At 35.2% G+C, this 18,596-nt stretch overlaps 1 pseudogene; it reads right to left on the bottom strand.

Annotated features, from left to right (window-relative positions):
• LOC120248503 overlaps positions 1-12,846 on the bottom strand; it is a 194,150-nt pseudogene extending 181,304 nt beyond the window's left edge.
• Between the last annotated feature and the right edge of the window lie 5,750 nt (positions 12,847-18,596).

The raw sequence follows: 18,596 nt of genomic DNA, 5'->3' as shown, positions 1-18,596 counted from the left end.
GATAATTGAGAAAGGCCCTGAATTGAGAAGGGTTACACTTTCTAACCCTAGATTTGTCTGTAACATAAGCTAATTGTCTTTTCAGTTAAAGGTCTTTGAGATTAAATTTGCTTTCATTTTTAACAGAAAAATAAATCCCAACTAACCTTTTCAATTTACCCCTGCCTCCCCAATCCACAATTTTATGCTATAGTCACTCAAAGCATAACCAAATCTCACATTTTGAAGACTTAGCTCTTGGAAGGCTTTAGTCTGGAATGCCCATTTTCTTCTGCTTTCTTCTCACTATGTACCAACTAAGACTCATATACATGTTGCCTCCTTTGCAAAAGCCTTCCAGAACCTTCTGAATCGATTAATGTGCTTCCAAAGGCATTACCATTTCTAAATTGATAACTAAAATGACTGGTGTATCTATTGTGTGTGTCATTCAGAGATCAGAAAAAGATTTTGTTAATTAACTGGTAGGCTTCTGGGTTTTTCTTATATACCCTGTTTGTTGCTTTGTCTTTCCACAGAACATTACAAGTACCCCTTCTCCGGTTTTCAAAAGTTCGCATTATGCTAATTCACTTTTACAAAAGACTTACACTTAGTGCCTGTTTGGACTAACTAAAAGAAATCCAAAGAGGATTTGGGTTTTCAAGAAAATAGGTGAAAAGCAAATAGCATTCAGCATTTGTTTTCCTGCCAGACTTTAAAGAGGCATCATGCACGCCAAGCCGCAGTGTGGCCCTGCCACTCTCTTTCCCTGGGAACTACACTCCACAGCTCAGCATCAAGCTCCATAGCTTTGAACTCTGTCTATGAGCATCTGTGCTTTATCATGATTTATTCCATACATCCATCAGCAAGATGTGTCCTGCGGTAAGGGAAAAGCCTCCTAGAGTTTATTTTTTTAAGTCTGATAGTGTTCAAAAGTTTTTCCATGTAAATTAGTGATAATTTATCCTTCGCCTTATTCCATTTTGGCTTAAGAAAGGTTCCTCAGGGGCGCCTGGGTGGCTTAGTTGGTTAAGCTTCCGACTTTCGCTTAGGTCATGATCTCGCGGTTCGTGGGTTCGAGCCCCGCGTCGGGCTCTGTGCTGACTGCCGGCTCAGAGCCTGGAGCCTGTTTCAGAGTCTGTGACTCCCTCTCTCTCTGACCCTCCCCTACTCATGCTGTCTCTCTCCTAGAAATAAATAAAACATTAAAAAAAAAAATTTTAAAAAAAAAAAAAAAAGAAAGTTTCCTCAGGAATATTCTACTTTCAGATAGCACAGGGAAAACCTGTACATAGGATTTAAAATAATTTGTGACAAGATACTGTGACAGTTGCAGTTAATTGTCATTTCCAAAAAAGCGTATTCCTTTTGTAGAATCATTTTTTTAAAAGAAGCATATGACTTCTCTTGAGTCGGAAAGGTATACTTCTTAAATAACATTATACCTTTTTGTAATATTTTTGCATCAAGTAGAGACTCAATGAATATTGACTTCTAATTATATTTAAATGTTGTGTGCTTTTCTGTGTTGAGCCCCTCCAGAATTTGTTCTTTACTTATTATTTACTCCCATTTAAATTAGTACTGAAGTTGATTGAAAAATAATAATTTCCCCAAGGCCCATAAACTAGAGTATATTAAGTCTGGCTACACTCTACTGTTAAGGTTATGTTTTAAATGCCTTATGTTATGTGGCTGTCCTATCTGATTCTCAAGGGAAAAGGTGGCATAAATAGGGACTGTGATTATCAAAACTATTTTAGGTATTATCTTGGTGCCTCAAAAAGAGAACATTAATTTTAGGCGGGGATGTTATAAAAAATATCATATCCTCTAGTTCAGTAAGTTCCAGCATGGTGTTTTATAAGCTATTTTTCATATGTTTTATGGCACAATGCTAACTGTTTTTATTAGGAAATGGCTGCTGGCTGAGGGCCCATTCATTGTATTGCAGCATTGTCCCTCCACTGTATCAGAACAACAAACTAAGACGCTTACACTTCCTCATTAATTTTGGAAAACCCATACCACAAATAACATATCATGAACCCATGAACCTTTTTAAGTCTTGACAATTGCTGGAAGTGTTTTATTTATAACAAACTCAAGAATATCCAATTTAAATAGCAAACAGTGGATACTGTGGAAACCAAGTCTAGTCTCATAATTTTCTTAAAGGATAATTATTGTGATTCAGATCCTGTGAGCTAGGTCCTCATAACTTGTAAGCCTATTTCATTTATAAATGGTTTCTCATTTGTTGAATATATCATTGTAATTTTTTATTTCAAAAGATAATATAAGAGATCATTTTTAAAGTTTGATGTTCCCGATAGTTTACAGGGAGAATTCAAATCACTCATGTCCTAAAGATAAAACTGGACACAGATCATCTAAGTCTCATTTCTGACCTCCAGCCTCTGTAACTTAGTTCAATTAATTTAATTTTTCTAAGCTTTAAATCCATTCACAAAAAGATGAGAAACTTACTTTGCTTACAAGGTTGTTATGACTGTATGAGATAAAGTAAATAAAAACTACACTGTGGGAAGGGGAAAAAAAGAGAGAGAGAAGGAAACAAACCAGAAGAGACCTTTCAGGATAGAGAACAAACTATCCTGGAGGGTTGCTGGAGGGAAGGTGGGGGGGGGGCTAAATGGGTGATGGGCATTAAGGGGGGCACTTACAGGGATGAGCACTGGGTGTTGTAAGTGATGAATCACTAAATTCTACACTTGAAACCAATTTTACCATATATGTTAACTATCTAGAATTTAAATAAAATCTTGAAAAAAAAAGAAAGTGCATTATACAAAAACTGCCTGATGATGAGACTCAACAAACAGCAGGGTAGACATTCATTCATAATAGGCCCTCAGCTAACAACATCAACAACTGCGATATTTATTCAACTAACAGTATCAACCATGAGTATTTACTTAGGGCCTGACATCTTTACAAAAACTATCTATTTAACAGTAATGGTAACTATTGCCTGTTGACATTACTGCTGTTTTGTTATTTTGCTTTCATTGCCCTAAGTTCAGAAATAATGTATTTCCCTAAATTAAATTCTTAGATTGGGAGAAAATGTCACTGATATTCTGGAAAGAAAAAAAAAGACCATATGTGTTCCCTCCATTCCCCTCAAAAACACACTCTCCAACTTGTAAGCAGTTGTCTTAGTACAGGTTTCCCCCACAACCCGGAAGAAGAGCATTCCTGTGAGACCTCTCATAAACCAAAACAGCATAAGACTAAGAAGCAATTGCCATGAATTTATATGGAAACATTTTTGAGCACTCCCAGACCCCCAGAAAGAACCCCTCTTAGGTTTTCTGATACCGTAGGACATTTCTTGCTAATGGATGCACAAAATAAATCCAGATAAAGCACAGATGTTCACACACACAGTTTGAAACTATAAAGCTTAATGCTGAGTGTAGTTCCCAGGGAAGGAGCTTAGCGGAGCCACGAGTAGTGCCTCTATAAAGGCCAGCAGAAAACAAAGTCTGAATGCTATTTTTGTTTTTCTGCCTTTCTTTGATGAAAGTGAAAACCCTCTTCAGGTTTCTTTTGGTTTAGTGAAAACAGGTACTAATAGTAGGTCTTTTTATTCATTTATTTTTAATTTATTTTTATTTTTTTTAACATTTATTCACTTTTTGAGAGATAGTGTGCAAGTGGGTGAGGATAAGAGAGAGAGGGAGATACAGAATCTGTAGGTGACTCCAGGCTCTGAGCTCTGAGCTGTCAGCACAGAGCCCGACATGGGGCTTGAACCCACAGCGGTGAGATCATGGCCTGAGCCGAAGTCAGATGCTTAACCTACTGAACCATCCAAGGGCCCCATAGTAGGTCTTTTTAAAAGTGAAGTGGCATAACGCAAACTCTCAACATACGGGGGATACCTGTATCGTCATCCGGCTCTGCCTCCTGCTCTTTCCCTACAAGGTCCACATCATCTCTTGATCTTCACTATTCCCCTACTTTGTTTCTTTCTTTTTTTTTAATTTTTTAAAATGTTTATTTATTTTTTGAGAGAGAGACAGAGCACAAATGGGGGAAGGGGCAAAGAGAGAGGGAGACACATGAAAATCCATATTAGTTTTTCTGGACATATATTTATCTGTTTTGGTAGAAAAAGCTTTAGATTGATCATTTACCAAAGATTACACAGAGATTCATTGGCTCTCTCAGGGCATGCCATTGTGGGCTCTGGGCGAGGTCTGTCCCCTCAGTTTGCCATTTTCATCCATCAACCCCATCTATTTACAGCTGACCTACAAGGGCTATAACCATGTCACAGGTGTCACAAGAAATATTTATCCTTGAGAATGAGAAGAAAAGAAAAGGAAAGAATAGAAAAGAAAAGAAAAGACAAAGAAAAGAAGAAAAGAGAAGAGAAGAGAAGGAAAGGAAAGGAAAGGAAAGGAAAGGAAAGGAAAGGAAAGGAAAGGAAAGGAAAGGAAAGGAAAAAGAAAAGAAAAGAAAAGCAGAGAACTCTTTCCTTTGGAAATTGAGGAGCCCCGTTCTTGGTTCATCAGTTTTGACCTTGACACAGCGGAGAAACAGAACAGTGGTCAGTTTGTCAGCTGCAGCCCTTTCACCTGACAGTCCAGAGGGCAAGTTCATCTGCCTCACTGCAAGAGCTTGTGCACAGATCCTTCCATTCGCGTTGAGCATTCAGAAAGTTTTCAGAGAATCTTTGGTACCACAGACACCAATCCTCATGTGTTTCACAATGTGATTTTAAATATATGCCAATGACCTTGTCTCAAGGGAAATTATAAAACACATGTGTCCATGCATGTAAGGGAACATAAAACCAAATTAAATAATCATTCTGATTTATAAAGTTGGGAGAGTTGATTTTGTCTAATAAGTTTCTACTGCTATTAAAAACAGATTGGTAAGTTTGGTTCAGGCCCTACAACTTAGGCCATAGTTACTTCACTTCTTTGTGCCTCACGATAAAGGATAATTATAATGAGGAGTTCGTTTCGAGAATTGACTTTATTGGCATAACCTTAGAACATTTTTGTAAAACCTTCAACAATTGTAGACAATATTACTATTAAAATATCAAGAAATTACTAATACTTTTTAAAGATAGTATTTTAAATTTTTAATAGGCAACAGCATTTGATTGTAGAAAATGTAAACCAAATATTTGGATAAATGCAGACATCTCTTTTGGATTTGCATTTGAATATTTTAAAATATGATAATGTATTCAGTCTCCTGATAATTCATTCAAATAAACATTTATTAAGCCACACACATGCTGAACTTCTATTTTTTTGTGTATGCAAAACTTGTTTCCAGTTCAGATTTTCTGTAGCTGGTTTCTTTTCATAACTCAGATATGAACTCAGATTTCCCTTCCTCAAAATGGCCTTGCTTGATTACCCAGTCTATTTTTGCTCCCCCAACCTTCTCTATAACATTGCTCTGTTTCATTGTGCTTGCAACCTCAATTACAATAGAAATATATCTGAATTATATGCTACCCATTTCAATATGTCTCCCTTCGCTCTTGCTATTTTTGTTCACTACTGTATCACCAGAGCGTAGAATAGTTCCAGAACAGCAATAGTAGTAAAAATACCTTACACTTATGCATTTTGTGCACAACTTGCTTTATGTGCTTCACATTCATTGGCAATTTAATCCTCATAACAATCTTGCAAAATAAATGCCATACAACACTCATTTTACAAATGAGGATAAGAAGGCAAAGATTGGTAAAGTCAGTGCCCGTAATCAACAACTAATGAGTTCTTAACCACCACCCTAATCCACCTAAATGGATTAATGGATAATTCACTAATCATGCCTAAATGAGTAGGCATTTAACCCATAGCTGTTAAATAAATGACTAGGTGTATTAGGTTTGGGGCAAGGAGCTGAATAAGCAAAGGTCAGGTCATGGTTCACATTAGTCTACATGAGGGAAATAAGATATGGTAAGTTAATAAGCAAGATAGCACTGTAAACTTCTACAATTATATCCTACTAAAAGTGAAAAAATAAGCAAGATAGATTGATTCAATGAATCACAATAGATGCTTTGCAAGTAGCTTTTAGAAAGAACATGGAGAGTATAATTGAGGGTGTGGCATTTTGTTTGGTGATAAAGTCCAGTTTTCTTAAGGAAGATGATGGCTCATGCCTGTTTTGAGGGAGAACCATGAATATGGGGGTCTTAAATTGTGCAGCATTGGAAATTTCTAAATGAAACATTATATAATAGAGTAGAAAATGCCTAAACCTGTAAGCTATCTTGACAACCCCCTAAAAACATTGCATGAGATTCATTCATTTCGCAGCACCTCAGTGGCTCTAGCTGAATATGGTTCCGCTGCAAGCCAAGCTGTTGCCATGGATATGTGAACAAATGACAGTGTGGAGATGGTCTGTAACCATTGCGAAGCTCTTAGAGAACAAATGCCAATGAGCATTCCTCCATCATAAGCGATGCAATCTTTGTAAAAACTAAGCATAGAAAATTGCATCAGTCATTTCAAGAAAAGTAACAAATTTAGAATTTATAACCATTGGTCATAGCTACCAGATAGAATTTAAAATATTTTCACTCACTGTTATTAAAGCCTGTCTCATCAGCATAATCTGTGGTTTAAATATTGCTCTTTTAATTTTTTTTACATTTATTTATTTTTTGAGAGACAGAGAAAGACAGAACACAAGTTGGGTAGGGGCAGAGAGAGAAGGAGACACAGAATCCAAAACAGGCTCCAGGCTCCAAACTGTCATCATGGAGCCCAACACGGGGCTCAAACTCACAAACTCTGAGATCATGACCTAAGTCGAAGTTGGACACTTAACAGACTGAGCCACCCAGGTGTCCCAATATTGGTTTTTTTTTTTTTTTTCAAATTTGGGGGTTTGGTTTTGATAATCTCCAGTAATATTAATAAATTGTCAAATTTACAAGGTACTTTATAATGAAAAATGTATATATTCATTTTGAGAACACTAAGATGTTAACATATACCAACACTGAAAGGAGAAATATGAGGACATAATAGCCTGGTAGTTGTCAATTTTTGCCTTCTATAACCATTGATCTTTAGTAAAATGGCCTTAACTTGCATCATATGATGTATTTCTGCATATAAGGTAATTCTGTAGAAAATTTAAATTTTATTTTCAAATTTCATTTTTACTTTTTAATTTTTAAGTGAATTCTTAAGCCCTTTTAGGATCATGTATTTTAAGAATATTATTCTCACTCATTACAGAGGGTTTAATGTGGTTATTTAGAGGTGACCCTGTTTACAGATTTATGATATTTCTCAATTTCTTAAAAGACTAAAAACTAGAAAGCTTTCGTGCATACTGTGAACCAAATATATTATGCTATATTATGTTAGGATTTGTTCAATTAGTTAAAATATGTTGAAGATGAGAAATCTTTTTTAAGAATTACAGTTTATTAGATATAAAGGTAGAATTAAAACCGTCTAAACATATATACATATATGCAAATATGAATTTAGTGTGATTTTCTTGTGTAATCCTTGAGAAGTAATCTTGAATTAAATTGAATTGAATCTTGAATTGAAGTGATCTTTAATAGATGATTTTTAAGATACTTCAGGAGAAATATTTTTCCATATGTCATTTGGTTTCTTGTCATTAGTAATTATAGTTTCATAATTTGCTTCTTTAGTATAATATAGTCATTTTTTATATTTTTTACATTTTTCATATGTTATATGAAAATATATAAATTTTTCATCCTAAAACCAAGCAATCAGAAACAATTTTTAAAAGTTGAAGGATGTTTTTTGGATTTTTGGGTTTTTTTGATAAATCAAAGTGGCACAGCAGGTTAGATTATCATGCTGAGCTTGGCAATGTTCAAGTAAGATTTCTTGCTTTTAGTAGGCAATAAAAAATGTATTTTTTTTCTGCTGGAAATTTTCTGGAAAACATTAGCATGAAAGAATATATAACCTTTAAATATTTTTTTGAATGTTTATTTATTTTTGAGAGATTTTTCATTTGAGAGAGAGAAAGAAAGAGACAGAGTGTGAGTGGGGGAGGGGCAGAGAGAGAGGGGAACACAGCATCCAAAGCAGGCTCCAGGCTCTAGATGTCAGCACAGAGCCAGCACAGACGCTGGGCTCGAACTCACAAACCATGAGATCATGACCTGAGTAGAAGTCAGGCGCTTAACTGACAGCCACCCAGGTTCCCCAAGAATATATAACCTTTAGAATGTAGTTTGAATTAATCCAAAAGTTTTTGTTATATTAGAGTAAAAGTTTTCTGGAAAAAAATGAAACAATTATTAAGAATACATATAGTATCCTGAAAAATATGCTGATAAACTTCATTTTAATGTTCTAAACAGCTCATTTTCTGCTATTTAAGAGTATTTGCAGCAGCAGGAGTATAAGAACAAAGAACACATGAAATATGAGCAGACAGAGGAAATTAAAGGCCCTTTGGCATCTACTCTGAAAATGGGGAAACCAAATTATAAGGTTATTTAATCCTAAAGTTAGGAAAAGAGATACAAAAAAAAACCAATATTCTCAATGGGTAGTGATCAACAAGAAAAAAGATGGGTTGATTTGGCTTTTGTAAGAAATTAAACTAAATTTTCCATTCAAATTCCTCATTCAAATTTGCTCACTCATATATTTTCATTGTATTCTTTAATTAAAGCTACATTTTAAAAAACATTTTAATTAAAGCTATATTTTTTCTGTCAAATATATTTTACTTAACTTGCCTTTTCAGAAACACAAACAGGATTCTTCTGCTTTTGTTATTTTTTCTTCTGCAAATTGGGCTTATTTAAATTTTTCATTTAATATGTGGAGACAATTTTAAAATTTCACACCCAATCACTGCCTACTTGACTCACTATTATCACTTTTCAGAGAGAATCACTCTAAGCTCTTACTATTTTTCTTTAATAACTCTAGTGGTTGCCAGAGATGACATTTTTGATAGTTATAGAAGTCATGAAAAATTGCTGGCCACAACACTTAAGGGAATTATTAAGGAGATGCTGTTTGAGCCCATATCTAACCTACTGGCCTTAACTTTTTTCTTTTTTTTAAGTAGGCTCCATGCCCAGCTTGAAGTCCAACACAGGGCATGGACTCAGGACCCTGAGATCAAGACCTGAGCTGAGATCAAGAGTCTCAGGTTTAAAAAAAAAAAAAAAAAAAGTCTCAGGCTTAACCTACAGCTTCCCCACTCTGCCCAGGATGGCCCCTGGCCTAAACATTTTTAACACTATGTTTCATTCATTTAGCAAATATTCACTTTATGCAACTCTGCTATGTATAGTTCCAGGTACTTTGCTTCAGAACATTGTCTGAGTAATAAACAGTGACTATTTCTTTCTATATCTTCAGCACCTGGAAAAACTTTATTATTCCTATTTTTTACTGTATCCTCAGTAATGAAACCTTAAGAAGTATAACCAATAAATACTCAATGTCCTACTTCATACTATCACTAGGGATAGTCCTAAATTGTGAATTATTTGCTTAGACAGGTTAAATTTTTTAAGTTAAAACATACAAAATTTATAAAAAGACAATAATATCATATATGTATTGTTTTCAATTGTTTATGTAATTTATTTCTCTACCAGTAAACTAACTTTTCTAAATTGCTAGGAATTACCTTTGCAATGCATAGAATAAACATAATATAATTCATTTAATGATTGAATTTAATTTAATCCCAAAATATTAACGTTAAAAGCATTAAACTATCAAGTCTCAAAGTAATTGCAATGTTCAAACCTTTATTTTCATTTGAATTTCTTAAAAGAAGTTGAAGCATTTCCTAAGTTACTCAGTAATTGACAGAAATAAAATAAAAATTCAGACCTCCTACTTTCAGAAGGTATCCTTGTTATTGCCTCTCTATCAAGGCTTTTGGTTAAAAAAATGTCCAGTCTCCATAATATAAGATAAAATGGTCACTATTTTTTAGACTAAAGCAATGAACAGGAAGGAAATGGAGTTGACTGCTGGACAAACCCAATAAATCTAGCATCTTTTTAAACTTATTTTCTAGCCATATAACTTTTCTTCTAAAATATTAGTGGTAGCTAGAGATGGCTAGCTGCTTGCCAAAGAGTCTGGGTAAAGTTGCGTACTTCTGTATAAGAGGAGTCGAGCTGTTCCAGGAACCGACTGCCCTCACCACTTTCCATCCAAGGGGAGATCATAGGGCTGGTTCTGGCCAAGAGAGAATGCAAATAAAAATGGTATTAACTAGTCCTTCTTAGACTTTAGTTTGCATTAAAATCACCTAAAGAGCTGGCTTAAACATGTATTTCTCGGCTCCACCTATAGAGTTTCTAATTTAGTAGATCTAGAATAAGGCCTGTGAATTTGTAGTTTTAACCAGTTAGTAGGCAATGGTGATGTTTGTTGCGTGTCCTTGACTCACACCTTGATACACATCACTACTACTTAGCCTATGTCCAGAGCAAAAAGGTTAGGTTTTTTTTTTTTAATAATGTCATTATTTTATAGTTATAAAGAAACAAAAAATAATTGCCATCTGTTTACAATTTGACACATGAATACATCCCTTACTACCACCAATTTTAGTTATAAAAGTTGTATACATTTACACATTCAGTTTATAATATGGATATTTCAAAAGAGGAACATCTTGTTCAATCAGGGGATAGTTTTATGGAAAGAGATGTAGGAAAGAGCTGAAGAATAAGAGCTATGCATTTAAGCGTGATTTATCATCTGCAAGTTATCCCTAAGAAAGGAGAGCCAGAAGAAAAAAATGATGCAAATAAAGTGAATAAAGATATATTTTATGGATCTTGGAAGATCTCTACTGACCACCATGATGATGTTAATTACTTTCCAATGTAAACTACAACGAATGAAGTCGTTCCTAGTACACTCATTACGAGCTTCAGAAAATCACAAGCATGTGAGCACAACTAAAATGGAAACTCCTATGTTCAAGATAAAAACAATAAGATGTTCTACTGGTATGCCAGGAATAACTCTCTGGCTTAGGAAACTAGAGCCATATTATATACACTTATCTCTCAGTCCACTTTTTAGTTTATGTATGACCTGCTCACAGCTCAACAGCCTCACTTCTCACCTTCATTTTCACCTCTGGCACAACGTGTAAACAGCTTTCCCAATGCATCACTCGGTCTCCATGGTATTCATCCCATTATTTCAACATCCCTAGGAAAACAAGTACTACTAGGGTAAAATTTTATTTCACTGTCTGCTATTCCTAATCTTCTACATCTGCTTAAAACTGTAACCTTTCAAAAATTAGACTCATTCTGGTAGCTCCCCCTTATTAACTTGAGATTACGGCTTAGACTCTCCTATGTAATAATTATTTCAAATGGACAACGGCAGTTTGGTTTGTCTCCCTTGCCCTACCACAGAGCTGAGAATTCTACCATAGACTTAGGTCATCATTTTTTTCTGAATCTGTGGTAGGTGTGAATCATCATTTCGTAGATGAGGTACTTGCTGTAAAACATAGTTGGAACTTGTCTAATAAGCACAGTCAACATTTTTAGCAAAGCTAAGGTTAGAATAAAAGCCTCACAAATCCAATATATATATTTTTTAAGGTATCTCTCCTTATGGAAAGCTTATGTTGTAAAAATGAAAATGGACCCAGGACACCCAAACCTGTGTTTGCAATGCTTAGAGAACTAACAAATTATTTACTTTTGATGATTTCTCTAGACCACACATTTCATGTGGCTGACATGCATGTGAACACAACTTCAATGCAGACTCTCATTTTCAACATGAAAACAGTAAAATGTTCTACTGACATGTTAGGAAAATCTCTTTGTCTTAGGAAATTCTTCCAGAGACATATCACGCACTTACCTTTGGTCCACTTTTTAGATCAACGGTTTGCATTTGTGTGTTATTCATCATGATAACACCAGTATAGTGTGGTCCCTTGAACCTAGAAAGCATTTGAATTAATGTTGGAAATGTTAATAAAATCATCAGGTATACTCTTTCAAGAAATCCAATTTATTCCTGGCTTATTTTTCTCCTACTTAATAAAGTTGTAAAAAGAATAGCTTCTGGAATCAGGCTCTGTACCCCTATTAAGCTACCTCTTTTTTGCTCAGTTTCCACAGCTGAAAAATGGTATAACAACACCACCTAACTCACAGAATTTTTATGAGAACTAAATGAAAAAATTCACATTAGTCTTTTATATTGGCACTGGACACACTTTAACCACTCAGTAACTGTTCATCATTACAGGATTTTCCATTTGATACTGGTAAGGAGCTGGAGTCTTTTTAAACTCATGATAAACATACTGATCCTAAAGTGATAGAAAGGGCATAAATTAGACTGGAGAATATCACAAAAAGATGAATTCATCATAAAACTAGTAAAAGGCCTTTCTATTATTTTTTTAAAAATCCTCATAACATTGTCTAATATGCACTCCCTCCTAATAAAGACCTTAATAGGTAAATGAAGGTTTCTATTATTCTGTTCTTTTGTCCCAAGACAGGAAAATAAAGATATGCCATATTTCTAAGTAGCACAATCTCTAGTGAAACATCTAAAATTCAAGTCCTCTAAACCACATAGCAGACCAGGCTAGATAACAAATTCAATTAATACCACTGAATAGAATCGCTATATACTTCTTACCATGTACCTCTTGCATTTTGCTTTCTTTTCTCCTGCTTTGCTCTCTCCTTTCAATTTCACCTTGTCTTCTATTATAATTGAACTTGGGAGTTTTATTTTTGTCAGTGGTGGTGACAGTGGTGGGAGTGGTGGGCTTTGGAACAACTGCATTTTCTTTCCTCACCATCTTTTTACTTTACTCTGTCCTTGAGCTAAGAAATAAAAGTGCCACTAATATACAAGAGCCTTGCTTTGTTAGCAGAATTTGGGATTTTAATTGTATGACCTCTATAACCATTTGTTCAACTACAGTTTTCTTTAAAGAATCATTTAGAAGCAAGCCAATATTTTCAGACTTTCTCTGGTGACTGGCAGCATTGCCATCCATCTTTAAACAGGTAATTCCCCTGTCAAAGGCCTAGTCTCGCAGATAATTATATACAGTGCAGCATTATTTATTTTCTCCAACAATACATTGGAATCATACCAGATAAATCATATGCTATGGTAAAATGCTGGCGAGCTATAAGAGCATGAGGCTTTAGGGTGGCATACCCTGGGAATCAAAAGTACTTATGACTCGACACATTTATCTCACTTGTTCAGGAGATGACACTGAGTTCAGAAGATGAAGAGTAGCATCATAACATTACAAATGATAAAGATACCTTCTCTTCCATTGAGATTTCCTCATGAGGAGGATGTTCTCTTAGAGAGATTTGTACTGCTCTCTTAATGCAAGTAGTTATATAGTTAAGAAATAACTTAGGTTGGGGCACATGGGTGACTGTTGGTTTAGCATCTGACTCCTGATTTCAGCTCAGGTCATGATCTCACTGCTGTGAGATCAAGCCTGCCTAGGCTGACTACTGAGCATGGAGCCTGCTTGGCACTCTCTCTCTCTCTCTCTCCCTCTCTCTCTCTACCTCCCCAGCTCATGTTCACTCCCTCTCTCCCTCATAATAAATAAACATACGTACATACATACATACATACATACATACATAACCTAGGTTATTTTCCAGACAATCCTTCTGAACATGTTAAATATAACACACACACACACACACACACACACACACACACACACATTAATTCTCAAACCACCAGGGTGGCTCAGTTAAATATCATGTTCTAGATAACATTGGTATCAAGGAATCATGTGGAAGAGAATTTTCTTCTCCTCAAAAGATGGGTTGGGAGGCTGCTTTTGAAAATATGTTTTAGAAATAACTTTTTATGCCATGAGATACATTCACGTTAGATGCAGTAAGTAGGCTACAAGCTTGATTTCTAATCACTGCACCATTATCTTAATTATGTATGTAAATCATACATACACAAAAAAGAATAAAAGGAAATAAAATGTTCTTTTTGGATAATGACATTGACTATTGATGACTTTTTTTCTTTTTACTTTTCTGTATTTCCAAATTTTCTAGGGTGAGTTTTCATTATTTGCATATTTGAGAAAATAAAACTAATGTGTCTAAAAATATTTTAAACGTTAAAACATAGCATCTAAAATTTCAAAATATAACACATTCCTACTACTTCTTTGTTTACTTATTACTGATTTTTTTACTATTCTTTTCTCTTTAATTTGTACTATTGCTCCATATAATGAACTCCAAAGTCCTATTGTACTGAAATTAGTTAATTAATATGCTTTCTCTTAAAGAAATTAATAGCTAATAATAGTAACACTAATATATAATATAAAATAGGAGTCAGACCATCTGGGATGAAGAGAACCTCAGCTCTAATATTTGCTAATAGGTGGACCCTCAGCCTCTGTGTGTTTTATTTTCCTCACATATTAAAGAGAGATATTAACAGAATCCATCTCACAGATTATTGTAAGATTAAATGGGCTGTTCTATGTAAACATTTAAGACAGTATCTCATACATAGCAAGTGCTATGTGAGTATCTGTATTCTTCCCAAATTTGGGTGGGCCTATCTGCATTGGCATGAAAATTGTATGAATACTCATTTCCTCTTGATGACTCTCTAATACTTCTAGTAAGTTCCATAATGGCATAGAATTCTCTAGTCTCATTCACTATTAAGTCCCAACTCCTACCATGTTTGAGACTTGGAAGGTATTCTATAAATATTTCTTAAATGAATAATTTTATAGTAGATATTATAATCCTAAATCCTTGTCTAAAATTAAATCTGATATTTGAATGTAGTCTGTTATCTGAAAGCTATCTAGTTTCAAGACTATCCCTTTCCTTACTAAGAACAATTAGAAAATGTTTCAGCAGAACTGTTTTCGTGGGCTCTTACACTATTGTTTATACATTTCAAGTGAGATTATGTTGTCACTTAATGACCTCACATTCTTTCATGATATAAAGCTTATGTTGAATCTAGGAAAGAGTTATGTTTTCTGAATGAAATTGACATGTGTTTCCCATCTGAGTTCTCTCTGCGTTGCTTTCAAAGTGCATGAAGGACAGTTGAAATCTCTCCATGCCACAGGAAACACTCCATGCTGAGAAGTTCCTCTGGCCACGTCCCCTGACCATGAGTCATACTTAGTCAGAACATTGCTTGAGAATAACTTTACAAGGCATTAAAAGTACACAAGACTGGCCCAAATGGTCTGGAATTACAAATGCTTCCAAAAATCCATGGTTCTGTTGTTTTATTCCATGTGCTTGATGTTCAGGGGCACATGAGGGATACATATTGTTTCTTTTTTCTTGCAGAGATAATTTATAACTCAGGATGATAATACATTTGAATCTCAAATTTGCCTGTTAATCAAACTTAATACGTCTTATTCAACATTATCTTCAGAGTATTAAGTGTATTATGAAAAAGAGTGTGGTATTTTAACCCTTGGATCAAGTTCAGACTGTTGAGATCTTTTCAGTTCTGATTTAGTACAATTACAGGATGTGGGAGGGCGTTTCAAAAACACTCAAGTGGTTCTATAAGCCTGAGACTAGAAAGGAATCACAAAATCATTTTTCATCTTGTCAGTTGCCGACATCATGCTTAAAGAATTCTTACAGCAAAACAAATGCCTATTTAGAGTATTAGCCATTCTATTCCCTGGTATCAAATCAAAGCAGTAGTTTCTACAAAGAATGTTTGAAAATGAGCAATCATCACTTAAAAAATATATACATATGTAAAATTCATTATTACTCAAGATGCTCATAGCTCCCCAAGATAGACTACATACATTTAACAACCCCACACACGCTGGGCCAAAAAAGGCATTAATCCAGGCCTAAACAATGCTAAGATTATAAAGATATCATCTGGATTTTATCTAGCATAAAAGCAAGTTGTGAATCTAAGTAGAGCAATTTTGGTATCTTATTGCTGATTTTCAGATATTCTGAGGAAAAGCCATGAGATTTCGTGGCAGATGAGCCTTTATTTTCACATCTCACCCAGTATTTTTTCAGCTTTCACTGCACTTCAGGATTAGCTGGGAAGCCCTTAGAAATCCTTGTACCTAGCTCAAACCCCAAGCCAGTTAAATCAAACATACTAGCAGTGGGACCCCAGGCTAGTCTTCCAAGTTCTCCTATAAAAAGCCAAGGTTAAGAATGACTGCTTCCAGGGCACCTGGGTGGCTCAGTCGGTTAAACACCTGACTTCGGCTCAGGTCATGATCTCGCGGTTCAGGGGTTGGAGCCCCACGTCGGGCTCTGTGCTGACAGCTAGCTCAGAGCCTGGAGCCTGTTTCAGATTCTGTGTCTCTCTCTCCCTCTCTCTCTGACCCTCCCCTGCTCATGCTGTCTCTCTCTCAGAGAGAGAAATAAATTTCTCAGACAGAGAAATAAATAAAACATAAAAAAAATAAATAAAACATTAAACAAAATTAAAGACTGACTGCTCTAGTTGTATTTTGCTGGTCTGGGTGTGTTGGAAAGGGGTAGGTGGCTAAAGCCAGAGTTTACGATTAATGTAGACTGGCCCTGTCCTAAGTGCTTCCTTGTAGTAACGTTTAATCCACCCAAATGGGTAGAAACTATTATTATCAGTATCATTGTACAGATGAAAAACTGCAAAAGAAGGAGGTCATACAACTAGAAATGGTGAAATGGGGATTCAAATCCAGGTATTTGATTATGCAGTGATACTTATTTTGAAGTTCATATAATATACCAAGAATAGTGTCAAAATACTTGGAATCTCTAAATGTCTCATGCAATAAACAAGGAGATGCATTCTATCAATAAACACCTGATTATGAGCTACTGCTCGCACAGGCTGGAATTAAGCATGAAAAAAATAAATAAATAAATAAGGCTGCCCTCAATAGTATCCTGGACAAACTGTTAATAGTAACTGAATTCATAGATAACTGTGACTCTAGCAATATTGAACCAAACTATAATCATTCTATTCACGTATATTCAGCACCCGGATTGAACAATGCTGAAGGAACAGGACTCTCAAGAACTGAGAACTGATCCCTGTGTGTAATTCACATTCTTTTTAATCCTCTAGAAATGGAGTACTGTTTAAGACATACCTTCTGTAGGGGTATCCCCAGGGGCAAGACAGCTACAATTAAAATGACTTCACTTATGTGCAGTATAAGAAACACATTTCTCCACATCCTACATACCAATGTTGACTTTTTGCCTTCAAAAAGGAAAGACATCTGAGGAACATTGAAGATTTAAACCACATTTTATTCCACTGTTTATATGAGGAGTATTTCCTACCCTTAAGAGATTCTTATAGGTTGAAAAGCCACAGTTTGAAGATATGAAATACATTTCCCCTTTTCTCCTGAGATAAACAAACCAATTTAGACCAAATCTGAATTAAAATGGTCTTATATAAGTAAATGTCAGAAAATTAACAGATATGAGTTTAGACAAACTAATACAAGTGTTCTTTCAGGGCCATTAAAGAGTTAATGCTGCCTTCAAAGACATTCACCATCCCCTGATAAATCTACAATGAGATCTTCATTTATTTAGCTGTTTTACTTTTTCAAACTATTTACGAAGGGGTTATATGCCATTCTTAGTGATTTAGAGTTCAGTATGAATTAGTCATTTAAGGGTAAGATTTTCTATGGTTTTAGGAAAGAGAACAGTCCTAAGGCCTGAAAAGGGTGGGGAGAGGAGCTGATATCCTGATGGGAGAAAGAGAAAGTGTGCAAAGTCTGATGGGGAAGGCAAACACAAACTATTTCACAAGTTTATCTTGGAACCACTTTTAATAAGAAAGCAGGAGAGATCTGCGACGGGAAACAAGAAAAAATTTATTTTCTTTTGTTCCTTGAGAATACACATTTCCCAAGGCTAATTAAGACTATGACTTTTAGTGGCGCCTGGGTGGCTCAGACAGTTAAGCATCTGACTTAGGCTCAGGTCATCATCTCACAGTTTGTGAGTTCAAGCTCCGTGTCAGGCTCTGTGCTGACAGCTCATAGCCTGGTGCTTGCTTTAGATTCTGTGTCTCTCTCTCTCTCTGCCTCTCCGTGGCGCTCTCTCTGTCTCTCAGAAATAAATAAACATTAAAATTTTTTTTAAAAGGACTATAATTTTTATAGCGTACAAAGAGGGTAAAGATATTTTAATTGTAAGTAACTCATTTAGCACTGAATTACTTATGAAAACAAGTAATTGAAATCCTTTAAAAAGAAAAGAGAAGAAAAAAAAGAGGAAAAGAAGAATGTACATCATCATCACCATCATCATCATGCTCATCATCAATAACTTGACTCAATAAATCACTAGAGAGATTAGGTGATTCATGAAGTTTGGCCAAATGACTTTGAGACTGATTGCAAACAGTAACTATGTTGGCAGGAATTTAAAAAGCCACTGAACTGATCATATTGAAGTGCAGAGGGACCACACAACAAAATATATAAAGATTCAACCATGCATGGTAATTAGATTTAATAAATAAGGTTTAGGGACACCTGAGTGGCTCAGTCGATTG

The sequence above is a fragment of the Hyaena hyaena genome, unplaced genomic scaffold, assembly GCF_003009895.1.
Source record: "Hyaena hyaena isolate Hyena2069 unplaced genomic scaffold, ASM300989v1 scaffold_592, whole genome shotgun sequence".
Classification (NCBI taxonomy): domain Eukaryota; kingdom Metazoa; phylum Chordata; class Mammalia; order Carnivora; family Hyaenidae; genus Hyaena; species Hyaena hyaena.
This window is presented reverse-complemented; position numbering and strand designations above follow the sequence as displayed.